Here is a 17,841-nt window from a genome sequence, read left to right as displayed (position 1 = left end):
GTTTTAAATTGTACATCCATCTGTAGTATTGATTTCCTAAAATACATGCAATGATAACAGTATACTGCATTCTAGCTCTGTAAAGAAAAATCTCTTCTTCCTCTGCCATTTTAGGAATTAAAGTTCTCCCTCATAATACAACTACCCAAAAGGAAGAGAAACAACAAAAAAATTCTATATAATATTCAAAGCAGGGGATCAATCAGTACTATTGGAATTTGAGGCCTGAATGAATGAATCCTCTGAATATTACTGTGGACAAATCCTTTTCTAGTCAGCAATTCCAAATGATCTTGACAATCTTATTATCAGTAGTAACTGAACAAACTGGATTGACATTTGATGGGTGACTGATGAGGGGTTAATCTTAAAATCATACAGAACCAACTTAGGGTAGTATTGGATAAATATAGCCTGAATTTACAAATCCTATATGTTTCACATTCATGCTGTTATTGTACTATTAGCTATCTAATAATTCATGCTGTAAAAATGTTAGTTTACTTCTTTATCAAATAGCTTTTCAAATAAAAAATGATACCTGCAGAGCATAGTTTAGGAAATTTTACTCATATATGTGAAAAGCATTTATTTTCTTAATTCCTGAAAATCTAAATGTGAAATTTAAATCAACCAAGGATAGGGTTTAATGATGTGTAATTACCTGAAATCTGATTTTCACATAAGTGCAGTGAGGCACAGTTAATCTTCATATAGACAATAAAATTCAATAAATATTCATAGATCACCTCTGGTAATGCCAGGATTTACTCTAGGTAGAAATTATGCTCTCAGATGAATAAGAGATGGTTCCTGGCCTTGAGGAGTTCAGCAGAAAATGTAGGAAGCATTCATAAACTTTATATGTTATAACAGACTATGATTCTAGGTACTGAAAAAAAATAACCTGAAAAAGAAATATTAGATTGGGTATTTGAACTTGGCAAAATAAAAAGCTAATCTTTCATAGAAGTCACAGTGATCTATAGGCCATGACAATAGCATGAAATTCCAAATGCTATGTAGTAAATAATGATTCTCAGATAAACTATTTCCTATAATTTTTTTTTCTTTTCTTAAATATTTTATTCATGTTATAGAGGGATTTCTTTTTGTTTCCTTTTTCCAATCATTAGGAGAGTGGTTGAGGAGTACTGAATCCATCACTACTTTGATGACACAGTTAAGATTCCAGATTCACATTTCCAGGTACCAAGAGTTCCCTCTAAATGCCACAATCAAGTCAGCCTTCGTTTACATTTCTTTCTATTGAACACAGCAATGCCCATTGGTATCTCTGAAGCGTAATCACATCTTAGGTCGGTATTTCTCCAGGTAAAGTAGCTGTTTGGAATTGAATGCTCCCCTTCTTTTTTGCCTTATAAACTGAACTGCATCCTCATACTTCATTCCACATTCAATCAAAGCAAGTGCAACCAGCACAGGTGCCCTTCCCAATCCTGCAACACAATGCACTGCAACACAGCTACCTGGCTCTTCACAAAATTTGGTTTTTAGTAGGTTTAGCCAATCATCTACTATCTGATTAGGGGGTGGTGCTCCATCATCAAATGGCCAATCTAGAACGTGGATTCCTTCTTTTTCAACTGGAGCATCACAAACTCGAACCAAAGTTGTCACTCCATATTTCTTAAGTTCCTCTGTGAACTTGTTGAGGGTAGCATTGGTCGGGTTGTGAGTTATCAGAAAACGCGTGTTCTCATAGGAGATCTCCACAGGGGCTGGACGGTTCATTATGGCAAATTAAAAGTGTGAGCGTGCATGTGTGAGTGTGATGGGGAAAATGGAAAAAAAATCAATAAATCTTGAAATGTTTCACAGCAGAAAACATTAAAAAGATCACTAAACTGCCTATTATCAATCAGTGTTTTCTCTATCAACTTGTTTATTCTTAAAGAAGCTTCTCTCTTCAAGATAAGCAGAAGTATTTAGAATCCACTTGAATCCAAATTCAACTTGGGCCTCGATGTCTGCAGATGGATACCTTTGGACTCCAAAAAAATCCAACTATATACAAAACTTAAGCAGCCTTTACTACATTTAGGCACTAGTGAAACAAGTTAAAAGTGTAGATCGTTTTCCACTTTTGTTTACTTGATGCTTAGTTTTACTGGAGTCATTAAAAGAAATATGCTTGCAATAAAAAAAAAAAGCCAACTATTTCTGAGGCCAGTCTGGGTGTCCAGAGTCTTCAAGGCAATGTTAATTATGGCACATAGAACCCCCAAGCTCACTTGTCAGCAAAAACGCTGTGCTGAGCCTTGCAGAAGTCTGCCCTCACGCTCAGAATCGCCATAAATGTGCAACTTATGTTTCAATGAAAAACCTAACAATAAAATACCTTTCACTAGAAAAACTAGCGGTACTTGACAGAACAGCCTATGGTTCTGAACCTTCTAAAGGCAAGAGCTTAGGCTCCTGGGCAACAGACAAGCTTGTTTTAGTTAGCTCTCAGAGCCCCGTGCTAGAGTGGGATGGCAACCATATCGCTGGCGAGCTGGAGACTGGGCATTGAAGTCCGGCGGCGGCGGGAACAAGGAGGCGCCTCTCTCCTCAGTCACCTCGGCGGCGGCGGCGGCGGTAGCGGTAGCGGCGGCGGCGACGACTCCCCCCCAGCCTCGGTGCGCGACACCCGGCCCGGTCTGGCGGCGGCGCCGGCGCGTGTACACGAGTCCGTCGTGGTGCTGCTGCTGCGGCCTCCGCTGCGTCCCCTGCTGCCGCCGCTGGCCCCACTGCCGCCGCTGCCCTGTGGCGTCGCCTCGAGCTGCGCCCGGCCGCCGCTGCCACTCCAGCCACTACCGGACGGACCTATTTCCTATAATTTTAATAGTTGGACATATAGCTTGGAACATATCTTGTTACCCTTAGAGAGTTACACACATTACTTGCATTTTCATGGGTTTAAATTTACCTTCGCACTTTGTTATTACAGTGTTTGACATTTAATTTCTGAAATCTGAAAAAAAAATATCAGCAAATGTAAAAGTCCTCAATAGTGTTCATATTTCAGTAATTCAGGAAGCATCTGCTGAAAAATAGGATGGGTTGAGAAGTTTTTCCTAGCCTTGGGTCTATCGTTGGTCTATTGGAAATGAATTTGGTAGATCATGCTGCTCATTACTTTGTGAATGGAACTTTGTGTATGCAGATAGTATTATCCTTCCCAGTAAGTATAGCAAGCTGCAGGCTGAAATTTCTTCCACCAGTACTCTGTTCTTCCCTTCCTGAATCACATAATTTTTTTAGATCCTGATACTGGATTTAAGTGAACTTATAATTGCTCTCATGTGCATTATAAAAAGTCTACTGGAAGCTTTTGCAGCTCTCCATTGTTAGTAGTAAAGGAGGAAAATTACAAGTTTTCCTGAATGTGCTCAGAAGCTCAGTTTCAGAAGCCTATCATGGAATCAAGCCCTGAGCTGGGGAAAATATACATTTGAGAGTACCACAAGTGCAATTTGAAATTGGTCTTAATCAAGATGGCTAACGAAAATAATTCCCTTAAAAAAACTACGTGGAAAGAAAAAGTTAAACAAGGAAAACATTTCACATGACATTTGTCATTTTGAAGCATAAAGTGAATCTTACACTATAAATCTTCAGATTATTTTAAAATCTCCAAAATATTTTAGAGTAAAGACAACCTGAATAAGTTTTGAAAGCTGAAATCCTATTTCCAGCTACTCATCTACTCTTTAACAAATAGACTTTATTTTTAGGGCATTCTTAGGTTCACAGCAACATGGAGCAGAAAGTATAGAGTTCCCGTATACCCGGGCTGACACATACACAGAGCCTCCCCCACTGTCAACATCTGGCACCATTTGTTACAGTCAATGAACCTACACCAACATATCTTTATCACCCAGAGTCCATAGTTTACATTAGGATTCACTGTTGATATTGCACATTCTATAGGATTTAACAAATGTATAATGACACATATCCACCACCAGAGTATCATGCAAAAATAGTTTTGCTGCCTTAGAAATCCTCAGAGCTCTGCCTATTCATCCCTCCCTATCTGCTTTCAAAAAGCCAAGCTGAAAAAAAAAAAAAAGCCAAGCTGTTCCATGTCTCTTATCTGCCTAAGCCAGAGTTTCTCAACCTCGGACTCTTAACGTAACATTTTGGACCAGATAATTCTTTTTCTAAGGAGATATCTTGTGCATTACAGGATATTTAGTGGCACCCTGGTCTCTACCCAGTAGATGCCAGAAGCACTGCCACTCTCAGTTTTAACAGCCCAAAATGTCTCCAGACATTGCCAAATGCCCCCCGGGAGTGGGTGGCAAAATTGTCCCTTGTTAAAAATCACTGGCCTGATCTAAGACATACTCTACTTTCAAGACAATGTCTGTTATTATTCCATTGCAAGTTACACAGTCAGTCATCAAATGTCAGTCAACAAATATTTATTCTGCCTATTAAGTGCTTGGCTATAGCCAGCCAAGAGTTATTAAATTTTTCATATTATAGAAGGGTTAGGGCAGAGCATAGCTCTTACAATAAATGTAAAAAATATGTATCTATGTGTGGTAGCTACACTGAACCTTGAGGCCTGATTAATCAAATCAGTTCGGCCATCCTCATGATCTGGTGACCATTCATGACAGCATGAACCCGGAGGGAAAATACATCCATGGCTCTTTAAGATTGCTTAACTGATTAGACCTGGAATGTTGCACTCTGGTTCAGCAGTCACACAAAAGATATGGACTGTGCCCCTAAGGGGAAATAGTTCTGAATAATTAGCCAGGGGAGGTAGATTGTATACAAATCCGTACTCCCCCTCCCTCTCCCCCTCCACCACCACTTCCTGGGATAGCAGGGACTTCTTGCCTCATTCCCACGGGCAATTGCCCTAAGTGCCTCCTCTTTTCATTTAGCCTTTGTAGATAGGGGCAAGAGTGATGATAAATGAGCTGGAATTCTTTCTGATTTGGTCAGTACCTGTGCTGTTCTGATCATTAAATTGGAATGTAACCGAGCAAGTACAATTTGAGGTTTATTTGGAGGTTTTCCTTGTAAAGATTTAGGCATTAAAGTAATCATTCAGTTTATGAGACAACTGACAGAAATGAAAAAGGGAATCGAAGTGGTAGGCCAAGGGACATCTTAGCCAAATTAATCTTTTTTGCATATGGCTTCAAATTATGGGTTTCCTCCTTCTCTTTCTCCTTTTTAAACTTTTTTGTGTACAGACTTACTACAGTGATTTTGATTTCTCCTCACTTCTGTTTGTTTGGCTTCTTTGTGATGGACCAGAAATAAATAAATCCAGAATTAACTCATTGAAAACAACTTACTACTTTTCAGTTAGTTTTTATTTCCAAAGCACTTCTTAGAAGATACGGGGCTACTTACTCTTTAATTCTTAGACTGGACTGATATGTGTATTTCCCCTTGTGGACCCCCTAATTGGTCCTCTCATCTGTAAGAAACTTGTAGATTCCTCCCAGCTCTAATTATCCATGAGCTGTTGGCTATTACAATTCATATAGACTGGACCATGATGCATGCTGGGACCTCAGCAGAAAGAAGAAGAGGAAAAGCATTGGAAAGAATCTTGAAAAGGGCCTGACTGAACTTTTGTGGACTATCTCAGTTGTAGGACTATACCTTCAAGATTGTGGTTAGCATGTCAAGTCAGAGTTCCAAGAATGAGGCAAACTTGGACTTTATTCAAGGAATGATCAGGTCCTAGTGTTAGGGTAAGGGCAAGCAGCGGGACTAAGCATTTGATTGTAGGACCTTGTATCAGATGGTCTACTGGGACTAGAGCAGGAGGCCAGCTAAAAGAGGAGGCCATGCACAGCAGGACAGAGCTCCCAAGGACAATGTAAACAGAAAGGATTTCTTACAGTCAGGGCCGTAGCTGGTCAGGCTGAAACTCTAGCCTCACAGTGAGAAGTACAGCCCTAATCAGAAAACCAAGGCAAAAAACCAATCATGGAGGTTAGACCAACACTTCTGCATCAGGGAAGGGGCAGTTCTGTGGGCACACACTAGACATGAAGGACCTTGGGCAGCATATCTATTTTGTCACTCCTACTGGCAGGATGGAATGGCTAATATCCTGTTCTCTTAGGCAGTATTGGGCTCACTAGATGTAGGAAGTGGAATACTCCTACTAGCCTCTGTAGGAGCATGGCTAGGAAAGGCAAGGATGAACAGAAGGCCACCTCATATACTTTGTTGTGTTCAATTCCTCTGTTTGCCAGTGCTTAACTAGTCACAAAAACATACTCACTGGCTGCTAACTTCTCTCTGCTCTGACTTTTATTCTACCAGCATTGAGCACAACTTCTTAAGGAATTCAACATGATCAGGCCCTAATTATTGGGCTAGGAGATTTCTATCTATCAGTGGTGTTTACACAGTGAATTAGGGTCAGCAAACTTCTGTAAAGGTCCAGATGGCAAATATTCGAGGCTTTGCAGGCTATAGAATGTCTGTCATGAGTACTCAACTCTGTCACTGAAGCATGAAAGCAGCCATGACACTATGTAAACAAGTGGGTGTGGCTCTGTTCCAATAAATCTTTATTTATGGACCTCGGAATTTAAATTTCATAAATTTTTATATGTCCTTAAAGTATTATTCTTCTTTTGATTTTTTTCAACCTAACGATGTAAAAAATCATTCTTAGCTTGTGGGCCATGCAAAAACAGGCAGCAGGCCATAGCACACCTATATTAAAAGAAATGACTTATTTAGTGAGCGATGATCTACCTAACTCTGCCTACCAAGCCGCCAACACCACAATCAGGGCCACAAAATTCTGTGGATAGGATTAAACTTGCTGCAAGCTCTGGTAAAAATCAGGCCACAGACAGGGAGAATATGAAAAGCTCTACCTATTATCCATACATAAAGTCAGTCTGGTTTTGGTTCTCCTCTATTTCTATACATTGTTCTGGTAATAGTGCTCTGATGTGGCTGTTGTTGATAAAGCCATTTGAGTTGTACTCTAGTTCTTACAAACATACTTTCTTATACATGTGAGTGTCTGCTCAGTACCCAGTCCTGCAGAACTAGTCTTGCCATGATTCCCAACTCAAAGTGCTCCTGGAGTTATGTGGTTTTTAACTTTTTAAAAGTTCTTTTTACTGAGATATAATTGACATATACCATTATATTAGTTTCAGATGTACAGCATGATTCAGTATTCATATATATTGTGAAATGATCACCTCAATAAGTCTAGTGAACATTCGTCACCATACACAGTCAATTTCTTTTCTTGTGACAAGAACTTTTAAGATCTATCCCTTTAGCAACTTTCAAATATACAACACATTATTAAATATTGCCAGCATGCTGTACACTACATCCCTATGGCTTATCTATTTTATAACTAGACATTTGTACCTTTTGACTCCCTTTACCTGTTTTGGCCACCCTCCTCACCTCTGATCTCTGGCAACAACCAATCTGTTCTCTGTTTCCATGATCTTGGTTTTGTTTTGTTTTGTTTAAGATTCCACATATAAGTGAGATCATTTGGTATTTGTCTTTTTTTGACTTATTTCATTTGGTATAATGCCTCAAGGTCCATCCATGTTGTCATAAATAGTAATTCTTCCTTTTTATGGCTGAATAATATTCTTGTGTGTGTGTACACCACATTTCCTTTATCCATTCATTCATTGATGTACACTTGGGTTTCTGGGAGTGTTGTATATTGACCTTAGTTCCTGTGGCCAGGTTCCTGTGATCTTTCTTGATGATTTGGCCAATCTCACCAAACCTGATGGAGGCAGTATCATTTGAACAGGGGAGCCTGTGGGAAAAGAAGATACATAGTAATAATAATCATCCAAAGGCTGTCTTTAAATAGCTTTTGCTATAACCCAAAAGTAACATGGTGTCATCTCTTTGTCTTGTCCTAGCCTTTAAGAAGCACAGGTAATGTGAACTGAATTTCTTCCTGCCACAGTGGCTGCTCAACACTGAAAAAAAATTATACATAGTAAAACTCTTAGGAATTGCATCCAGGCACACTAAAAAATTAGTTTTGGCTTTTACAATCCGAACTTTCAAATCTCTGATTTCATTTTTCATGGTTTTGGCTCATTCTTGATTAATCAAGACTGTTTCAGAATTTTATGGAATATACAAAGTAATTCAGCCATGTAGTTTTAGTATCTTTTATAATTGTCTTTCACAGTACTGACTTCTATAATATGATCGATCGATAGCTCCATTTGTCATTGTATAAACTACTTCTTCAAGATGAAAGTAAACATTATAATGTAGATGATGCTATATTTCAATGTTTCATCAATATATCATACATCTTTTGCAAAGATAACTAGACAAAATCTCTACTGATAGCTCCCCATGTTGAGTTCTCGTATTTTGGGGGATGAAATCTGGGAAAGTGTATATCTGACCTAGGTGTTGTAGCTGAACTTTCATTAAGAAGAAAATAGGTCATCTGCTCTGTACCAGGATTTTCAAATGTGGTTAATTTTGAAAAATATTCATTGCCTGCAGTTCAATGACACTTAAGGATGGAAATAGCATGCCATAAGGATTTAGAGTATCCATTATTGAAGACCCAACTTGGATATAATTTCTAAAAGTCAAATATCTACACATAACCAATACTTCTGATTTCCAAGTAGAAGTATGGATTTATAGTCACCTGTTATTCTCTGCAGCCAAGACATGCTTATATGCTGCCATAAAAGTGGAACTCTTTGATTACTTTGGTTGTGTTTATTCAGCTATATTATTTGGCACAAACTTTTGAATTGACACTTTGGGAACCATTCCAGGTATTTTGCTGTATAAATATTACTTCAGAGCAAACGTATAAACTCTTTAGTGAATATATTTGTTGAATGGGAAAATGCGTCTCATTATTTTATATTCCTATGAGCCATACAATTCTTAATCTCAGGACAAAGGAAAGATACCTTGAGCCACAAAAGAAACATGGCAAAATCCAGAAGAAACTAAACATAGTGCTAAGGTAACCAGCTTCACCTTCCAACTTTAACACTGCATGCATTGGTTTCAGTCCGTATCTGTGGTTCTTTGCTCACTGCTTGGAGCTTGGAACTCTAATAAAGAAATAGGAAGTCTTTCTCTTCTTCAGTCTTCACTTTGGGTAGTAAGAGCTTTTTACCCTAAGATTTAAACTTAGCACTACAAGGTTTTTACTTATCTTAGATGTACCTTACATTTGTACCTCCTTTCTCCCATAATGAACATTCCAGGGATATGGAAGCAGAATGTGGGGTCCCAGCAGTGTTTAAGATGGGAGAAACTGGAGTCTATTTAAGTAATGATGGGAGTGAGCCAGAAGATCAGAGGAAATCGAAAACAAAGGGGAAGAGGAGATAACAGTGTAATACTCCTAATAAAGTGGGAATAGGGATATTTCACGCATAACGTCCCTAGGCCGCAAGGAGGATATGGCTGCAAGAATCATGCAAAGTCTTTGTCATTTGGATGGCTGCCTCCCTGGACTCTGTGAGAATGTTGGCTCTTCCTTATTTTGATCTTATTATGGTCATTAGCCTTAAGGGAAGCACATGCTGATTGTCTGCTGTGCATGGCAGTGGCTGACTTTGGAAGAGAAATGGTGTGGATTCTTAGGCCAGTGTTCTTTCCACACACCATATTGTTGGTGTTGAAAGCAGTGTTGTTTTTAAAACTTACTCTCATTATTTTTTTTTGACTGCTGATTAAGAATTTCGTATGCACTTCAGTATATCTGTTTGATGTGGAGCTGATTCTGCATATAAAGTTAATCTGAGGGACAAGATCTCCACTGCTTAGGTGTCTGGAGGGGTCCTCTTGCTTCTTCTGCCCTCTCATGTCCTTTTTGGCACCACTTACTCACAGGAAAAGATGAAGAAACTGAAGATAACATTGATGTATGCAGCTTCACCTCCTAACCTTGACACAGCTTTCATCAAGACCAGTGGCTTAAAATCATTTCTATGGTTCTTTGTTCACTGCTTGGAACTCTGACTAAAGAACAGGCATTTTTTCCTTTATTATACACATTTATATTTATAGATTTTCCATGAGCAAACTCCATAATAAGTCTATAGGGAGTATTTATAAACTCCTTACAAAGGTAGAACTCATTGTTAGCCTTCAACTACTTCATCTACCACTTTCCTAAGATGTGAGTCACCCATTCAGGTGCTCAATTCTTTCATCCCTCAAATTGTCAGTCTGTTTGAATAGGACTCTGTAAACTCTTTCTGGTCATTAACTTGCTTTTCATTTGTTTCGTCTCATAATATTGGCTGAAAGGTTCTTGTGTGACATTTTTGGAGCCTGTGTTGCTACTTGGACTGGTGAGTTCAAAGCTAGTCTCTAATTACTATCGTCTCCTTTCTTAAACTTGAAGCAGTAAAACTCAAAAGTGTCAAATAATTATGTAGTAACTATGTCCAACCTTTCTCTGGTGGCAAACTGCCTTCTGACTATAATTCCTGAAAGTCATGCCAGACGTCCCTACTTGCAGGCAAAATACTCTGAAGGGAACCATGCAGTGAACAGGAACTGGTACCAAAACTTTCTTACCAGTCTTGTAATTTCTTAATGAAAATCTCCCCAAATTCTAGATGGTCCTTTCATTTTCTGGTGTCTCTATGGCCATGAACCAATGGCTTTTAGCATCATCTTTGCCCACAAACAAAAGTCAAGAACTCTGACTGGCTCTTCTCCCACCTTTTCATCTACCACACAGACACTTCTCACTTGCACCACCATGTCTGCAGCTTCATGCTTTATTGTTGCTGCTGCCAATATGATATCACATATCAGCTGTGACTGGAATGACTGGCATGGCTGGACATGATTAAAGGAGGGCCCTCTGAAGACCACAACGGAAAACTCCTGGATCCTGTAGTACAGGCATAGAAAAGCAGAGATTGCCCCAGTGCTGGCACAGCAAAAATTCCAAAGCCCCAGCCTAGAAATTGGACCTGGGTGATATCACTTCCTGAATAGGGAAATTCAGTGCTGAACGTGAGGACAAGGAGGGCATAGAGTGTAGCAAGCTCAAGTTCACACCTCCCCAAAGTTGGCAGGTATTTCCCTCTGCGTAGGATGCCTAGTCTACAGCACTTAGGGCATGCCTCTGACAGAATGAAGGGAGGCCTTGGGCAGCCAAGTCAACCCTACTGCCTTTATCTCATTTGGTATCCTTTGGCCTGCTGATCTACTGTGAGAGTAATCCAAAATAAAAGCGACTTTGAATGTGGACCAGACCTACAGGTTTGCCTTCATGTAACTGGACATCAACCGTCCCTTTTCATATTCCCACTACTCAGTAGCCTTTGGCAGCAGGCCTACAGGGTAACACATAGAGGAAGGGGCTCTGTGGGAAGCTTGGCCCGACTCCTCCCTTCATATTCACTTTTCATCTCCACCCGCTTTATTCTAATTTCTCTGGCCAGTGGCTGCACTGACATTAAATAAAACCAGTTATTCTTTTTTTTTCTTTCTTTCTTAATGAATTTGAACTTTAATCCATGGGAGATACAGAATCAAAGATTTTTTTTATCCTTCCATCATTTATTTAATTTATTTATTTATTTATTTTTGCATTTGTATTTTTTTATTAAGTACAGTCTTATGAAGGTTTCACATGAGCAACATTGTGCTTACTACATTCACCCGTATTATCAAGTCCCCCCACACCCCAATGCTGTCACTGTCCATCAGTGTAGTAAGATGCTACAGAGTCACTACTTTTCTTCTCTGTGCTATACTGCCTTGCCCATGACCTCCTTACATTACGTGAGTTAATCATAATGCCCTTTAATCCCCTTCTCCTTCCCTCCCCACCAACTCTCCCCTTTGTTAACTGCTAGTCTCTTACTGGAGTTGTGAGTCTGTGGCTGTTTTGTTCCTTCAGTTTTGCTTTGTTCTTATACTCCACAGATGAGAAAAATCGTTTGGTACTTCTCTTTCTCCACCTGGCTTATTTCACTAAGCATAATACCCTCTAGCTCCATCCATGTTGTTGCAAATGATAAGATTTGTTTTCTTCTTATGGCTGAATAATATTTCATTGTGTATATGTACCACATCTTCTTTATCCATTCATCTACTAATGGACACTTAGGTTGCTTCCATATCTTGGCTATTGTAAATAGTGCTGTGATAAACATAGGGGTGCATGTATCTTTTTGAATCAGGGATCTTGTTTCCTTTGGATGAATTCCTAGGAGTGGAATTCCTGGGTCAAATGGTATTTCTATTTTGAGTTTTTTGAGGAACCTCCATACTGCTTTCCACAATGGTTGAATCAATTTACATTCCCACCAACAGCATAGGAGGGTTCCCCTTTCTCTGCATCCTCACCAGCATTTGTTGTTCCTTGTCTTTTGGATGTTGGCCATCTTAACTTGTGTGAGGTGATATCTCATTGTGGTTTTAATTTGCATTTCCCTGAAAGTTAGCGAAGTGGACCATTTTTTTATGTGTATGTTGGTCATGAATTTCTTCTTTTGAAACCAGTTCTTCTTTCAAGAAATATTTTTTAAGCACCTACAATATGCCAGGTACTGTTTTGAGCACTGGGGATGTAGAACTGAACAATAAAGGTAAAAACCCTGCCATCATTCTGCCAACATTCGTACATTAGATACTGAAAAGCAATATGGAGAGAAAATGAAATGACAGTGCAAATCATGTGCAATCCTAGGGAAAATAGTTACAGGAGGAGAGAAAAGCAGGTGAACAGTCCCTGAGGTGGGAGAAGGCTTAGGACATTTAAGAAACAGTGAGTACAACAACATGGATGGAGCTAGAGGGTATTATGCTCAGTGAAATAATCCGGGAGGAAAAAGACAAGTATCAAATGATTTCACTCATCTGTGGAGTATATGAACAAAGAAAAAAACTGAAGGAACAAAACAGCAGCAGACTCACAGAACCCAAGAATGGACTAACAGTTACCAAAGGAAAAGGGACTGGGGAGGGTGGGTGGGAAGGCAGGGATTTAGCGGGGGGGAAGAAAGGGGACATTATGATTAGCATGTATAATGTGGGGTGGGGGCGCAGGGAGGGTTGTGCAATACAGAGAAGACAAGTAGTGATTCTTTAGCATCTTACTACGCTGACGGACAGTGACTGTAATGGGGTTTGTGGGGGGTACTTGGTGATGGGGGGAGTCTAGTAAACATACTGTTGCTCATGTAATTGTAGATTAATTATATCAAATAAATAAATAAATAAAAGAAACAGTGAGAAGGTCAGTGTGGTTAAAGAGGAGTGAGAAGAGGGCATTGCAAAGTGCCCACATGCAATTGCAGACTACCTATTATATGTTGGCAGCCGCGCCCAGAAAATGGCGCCCAATGCAGGGCAGCCAGAAAGCCCCGAACTTCCCAGTGACAAAACATCCCACGTCACAAAACCACATGCTAATTGCGCCTTGGCACAAGGACCAATGAGACCCACAAATTGTTATGCTAATGAAGCGTATGGAGCCGCACCAACCAGGTCAGAGCATGAGAGCTATATAAGCAGGCCTCTCCTTCCTCTCTGGGTCCTGCCCAACGCATTTGTTTCACAAAGAGCTGAAGAATAAAGCTTTCTGCAGAAGAATCCTGCTGTTGTTGCGTGCTGTTCTTGCCGGCGAGGACGGGGCGCGTGACAAGTGATGCCGAAACCCGGGAACCAGAACATCACCGGCACAGGGATGACCCTTCAGACGCCTGGAGAGGATTCAGAACTGCAGGCCAGAAGAAAACCCGGAGGGGGTAAGTTCCGAGAGACGCGCTCTTTAGGGTGGTGGCTGATGGTTCTCTGTAGATAAAGAGGCACCATGGGGAATGCACCGTCATTAGTCACGGCGCTGCAGACAGCTCTCAAAGAGCGAAACTTGAAGGTCTCCAGCAAAGTCTTAGGATCTTTTGTAAAGGAGATAGACCGTGTGGCCCTCTGGTTTATTTGTTCAGGGTCCCTCTCAATCCCGAGTTGGGACAAGCTGGGGAAAGATCTTGATAGAGAGGAGGAAGAGGGCAGCCTGAGGGGAGGCACCAGACCCCTCTGGAAACTGATTAGAGCTTGCCTGCAAGATGAGAGGTGTGAAAAGGTAATAAAAGAAGGTCAGAGAGCCTTGACAGATATCCAAGAGAGCATGTCAGAAACGGAACGGGAGACAGAGAGCGCATGCGGCCGAAAAAAGGCCACAAAAACGAAAGTAAAGAAACCCCAAAGTGAGGGAGGAAGCCCGCCTAGGGCAAAAGCGAAAGAGCCCCGAGAAGCGAGTGACGATCGCCTCGGAGAAAATAGTAAATACCCCTGGAAAGAGTTGAGGGACCTCCAACTCTCCAACAGGGAATTTGAGGAGGAATTAACGTCCGCAGAGGAAGGGGAAGAAAATAGAACCACAGAGTGCAGAAGTAAGGGAACCAGCAAAGTCGAAAAGCAGACCAAGGAAAAAATGAAAGCAGGGTGTCCCCCGACGCCCTTTGCCCTGCCACCTTACGTGAGCGGCGCACTCTCTTTTTGCCACCCAGATACTCTTCAGGCAATTAGACAAATGTTTCCTGTATTTGAGGATAATGGCGTACGCTCTCACCAGCCCCTGAGCCATAAACAAGTTAAGGAGTTAGCAGAGTCCATTCGGGCTTATGGAGTCAGTGCTAACTATACCATAGCACAGATTGAAAGACTGACAGAGACAGCAATGACACCCGCAGACTGGCAGTATGTAACTAAGGCATGCCTTTCTAGTATGGGGCAGTACATAGAATGGAAGGCACTGTGGCATGATATCAGTATGGCCCAGGCACGTGCAAACGCAGCCGAGGGACAGCCTGCGTGGTCATATGATATGCTGACAGGCCAAGGACAGTGGGTAGCCAACCAGATTGCCTTCCCCTTACAGGTGTACGCACAAATAAACACGTGTGCCACCAAGGCATGGAAAGCCCTCACCAACAAAGGAGAAGTGTCAGGCAATTTAACAAAAATTATTCAAGGGCTGAGCGAGCCATTTTCTGACTTTGTCGCCCGTATGATGGAGGCCGCAGGCAGAATATTTGGAGATCAGGAACAAGCAATGCCCCTAGTGGAGCAATTAGTATTTGAACAATGTACCAAGGAATGCAGACAGGCGATAACACCCTGGAAACAGAAAGGGATACACGCCTGGTTGAAAGCCTGTAGAGAAATAGGAGGACCACTCACTAACGCGGACCTAGCCGCAGCCATATTACAGAGCCATAAACAAGCCAGGATCACTAACAGAAGTATTAAATGTTTTCAATGTGGGAAACTAGGACATATAAAGAGAGAATGCAGGAGCCCAGCTTCAGAACAAACAACCCAAAAGACCCCTGGGTTATGCCCGAAGCGTAAGAAAGGCAGGCATTGGGCCAATGAGTGCCGATCTATTAAGGACATAGAAGGGAAACCCTTAGAGCTGCCAAAAAACGCCCAGAGGGGCCCTCGCCGCCAGGGCCTGCAAATATATGGGGCAGCCAGTACACAAGTTTCATTCGGGAGCAACCAGGCCCCCCAAGGAGAACCACTTCAGGTTCCGCGGGATTGGACATCCGTGCCACCACCAGAATAGTGTTAACCCCACAGATGGGAGTTCAACCTATCCCTTCAGATTTTACAGGCCCCCTACCACCAAATACCGTTGGGTTACTCTTGGGACGCTCTTCTGCTGCCCTAAAAGGCCTAGTGGTTCATCCCGGAGTTATAGATCAAGATTATGAGGGACAGGTAAAAATCATGTGTTCAGCCCCCAGAGGAATCTACCCTATATCCCCGGGAGACCGCATAGCCCAGCTTTTAGTATTGCCCAGTCTCCACGCCAATTATCCTGCTACCAACACGGAGAGGGGAGAAAAAGGCTTCGGCTCCTCTGATAGGAATTCAGCCTCCATAGTGTTAGACTTGGCAGACCGACCAAAATTAACTCTTCAAATAGAGGGAAAGAGCTTTGAGGGAATCCTAGATACTGGAGCAGATAAAAGTATTATCTCTGCAACCTGGTGGCCCTCCAAGTGGCCTGTGACCCAATCCTCACATTCATTGCAAGGTTTAGGGTATGAATCAAGCCCTTCAATTAGTGCCAAACCACTGAAATGGCGAGCCCCTGAGGGACAAGAGGGTACGGTTACCCCTTATGTACTCCCTCTACCGGTCAATTTATGGGGGAGGGATGTCATGAGAGACTTAGGCCTCAAACTCATTAATGAATACTCCACCCCCGCCCAAGGCATGATGATGGATATGGGATACATCCCTGGTAAAGGGCTGGGGAGACACCAACAGGGACGCACAGAGCCCATCCTACCCAAAGTAAAGAATGACCGTCACGGCCTGGGTTTTTCATAGGGGCCATTGAAGACGCCATGCCCATACCTTGGCTCACAGAGGAGGCCATATGGGTTCCTCAGTGGCCCCTATCCTCTGAAAAATTAGAAGCAGCTCACTGTTTAGTACAAGAGCAACTCCAAATGGGACATTTAGAACCCTCTGTGTCCCCATGGAACACACCCATATTTGTGATCAGGAAAAAGTCAGGATCATGGAGATTGCTTCATGATCTGAGAGCAGTAAATGCTCAAATGAGAATGCTTGGACCCATACAACGGGGACTGCCACTCCTCTCTGCCTTACCCAAAGAATGGAAAGTGCTCATAATAGATATTAAAGATTGCTTCTTTTCCATACATCTGAGCCCCAAGGACAGGGAAAGATTTGCTTTTACTTTGCCAGCTATTAACCATGAACAACCCGACACCAGATTTCAGTGGAAGGTCCTCCCTCAAGGAATGGCAAATAGCCCCACCATATGTCAACTGTATGTTCAGCGAGCGCTAGACCCGATTCGTAAGACCTACCCCACACTAAAAATCATCCATTACATGGATGATATCCTTCTCTGCTCCCCACAACCAGCAGAAGTAGAGGAGGCATACATAGATCTCACTAAATCTCTAGAAACTTGGGGACTGAATATAGCAAGTGAAAAGGTCCAAAATTCTAGTGTTAGCAAATTCCTAGGAGCCACCATTTACACAGATGTAATTTGCCCCCAAAAGCTTGAAATAAGACATAATCAGTTGCGAAATTTGAATGACTTCCAAAAACTTCTAGGGGATATTAATTGGTTGCGGCCATACTTAAAGATACCCACAACTGAATTGACACCACTGTTTAAAATCCTAGAAGGAGACTCACAACTAACATCACCGCGCTCCCTTACACCTGAGGCATTACAAGCCATTCGCAAAGTAGAACAGGCTTTAATGACAGCACAATTAAATAGGGTGCAATTGAGTGAACCCTTTGAGTTGTGTGTCCTTCCCACCCCAGAACTGCCAACAGCAGTCTTGTGGCAGCACGGCCCACTGATCTGGATTCATCCCCAAGACTCTCAGGCTAGGACAATAGAGTACTATCCGGCAGCCGTGGCCAAACTTGCTTTGAGAGGAGTAAAAACCTCCATGACACATTTCGGAGAGGCTCCAGCAAAAATTATAACCCCTTACAACGTAGAACAGATACAGGTATTGTGTGCTATGAACGATGATTGGGCCATACTTGCTTATAGTTTCTCAGGAACCTTTGATAATCATTTCCCAAAACATCCCCTCATCAACTTTGCCAAAAATCATCTCCTAGTGTTCCCTCAGGTCACTAGCCTAACCCCGCTGCCTCATGGAAAAACAGTTTATACAGACGGGTCTAAGACAGGCACAGGTGCCTATGTCTATGATGGCAAAGTTGTGACAAAAAACTACACACCTAACACTCCACAAATAGTGGAATGCCACATAGTTTTAGAAGTATTGCAAACCTTTCCAGAAC

The 17,841-nt window shown here is 41.7% G+C and overlaps 1 pseudogene; it reads right to left on the bottom strand.

Moving 5' to 3' along the window:
- Positions 1-1,105: 1,105 nt before the first annotated feature.
- LOC108383395 (protein tyrosine phosphatase type IVA 2 pseudogene) lies at positions 1,106-1,876 on the bottom strand (annotated as a pseudogene).
- Between the last annotated feature and the right edge of the window lie 15,965 nt (positions 1,877-17,841).

The sequence above is a fragment of the Manis javanica genome, chromosome X (genome assembly GCF_040802235.1).
Source record: "Manis javanica isolate MJ-LG chromosome X, MJ_LKY, whole genome shotgun sequence".
NCBI classification, from domain to species: domain Eukaryota; kingdom Metazoa; phylum Chordata; class Mammalia; order Pholidota; family Manidae; genus Manis; species Manis javanica.
This window is presented reverse-complemented; position numbering and strand designations above follow the sequence as displayed.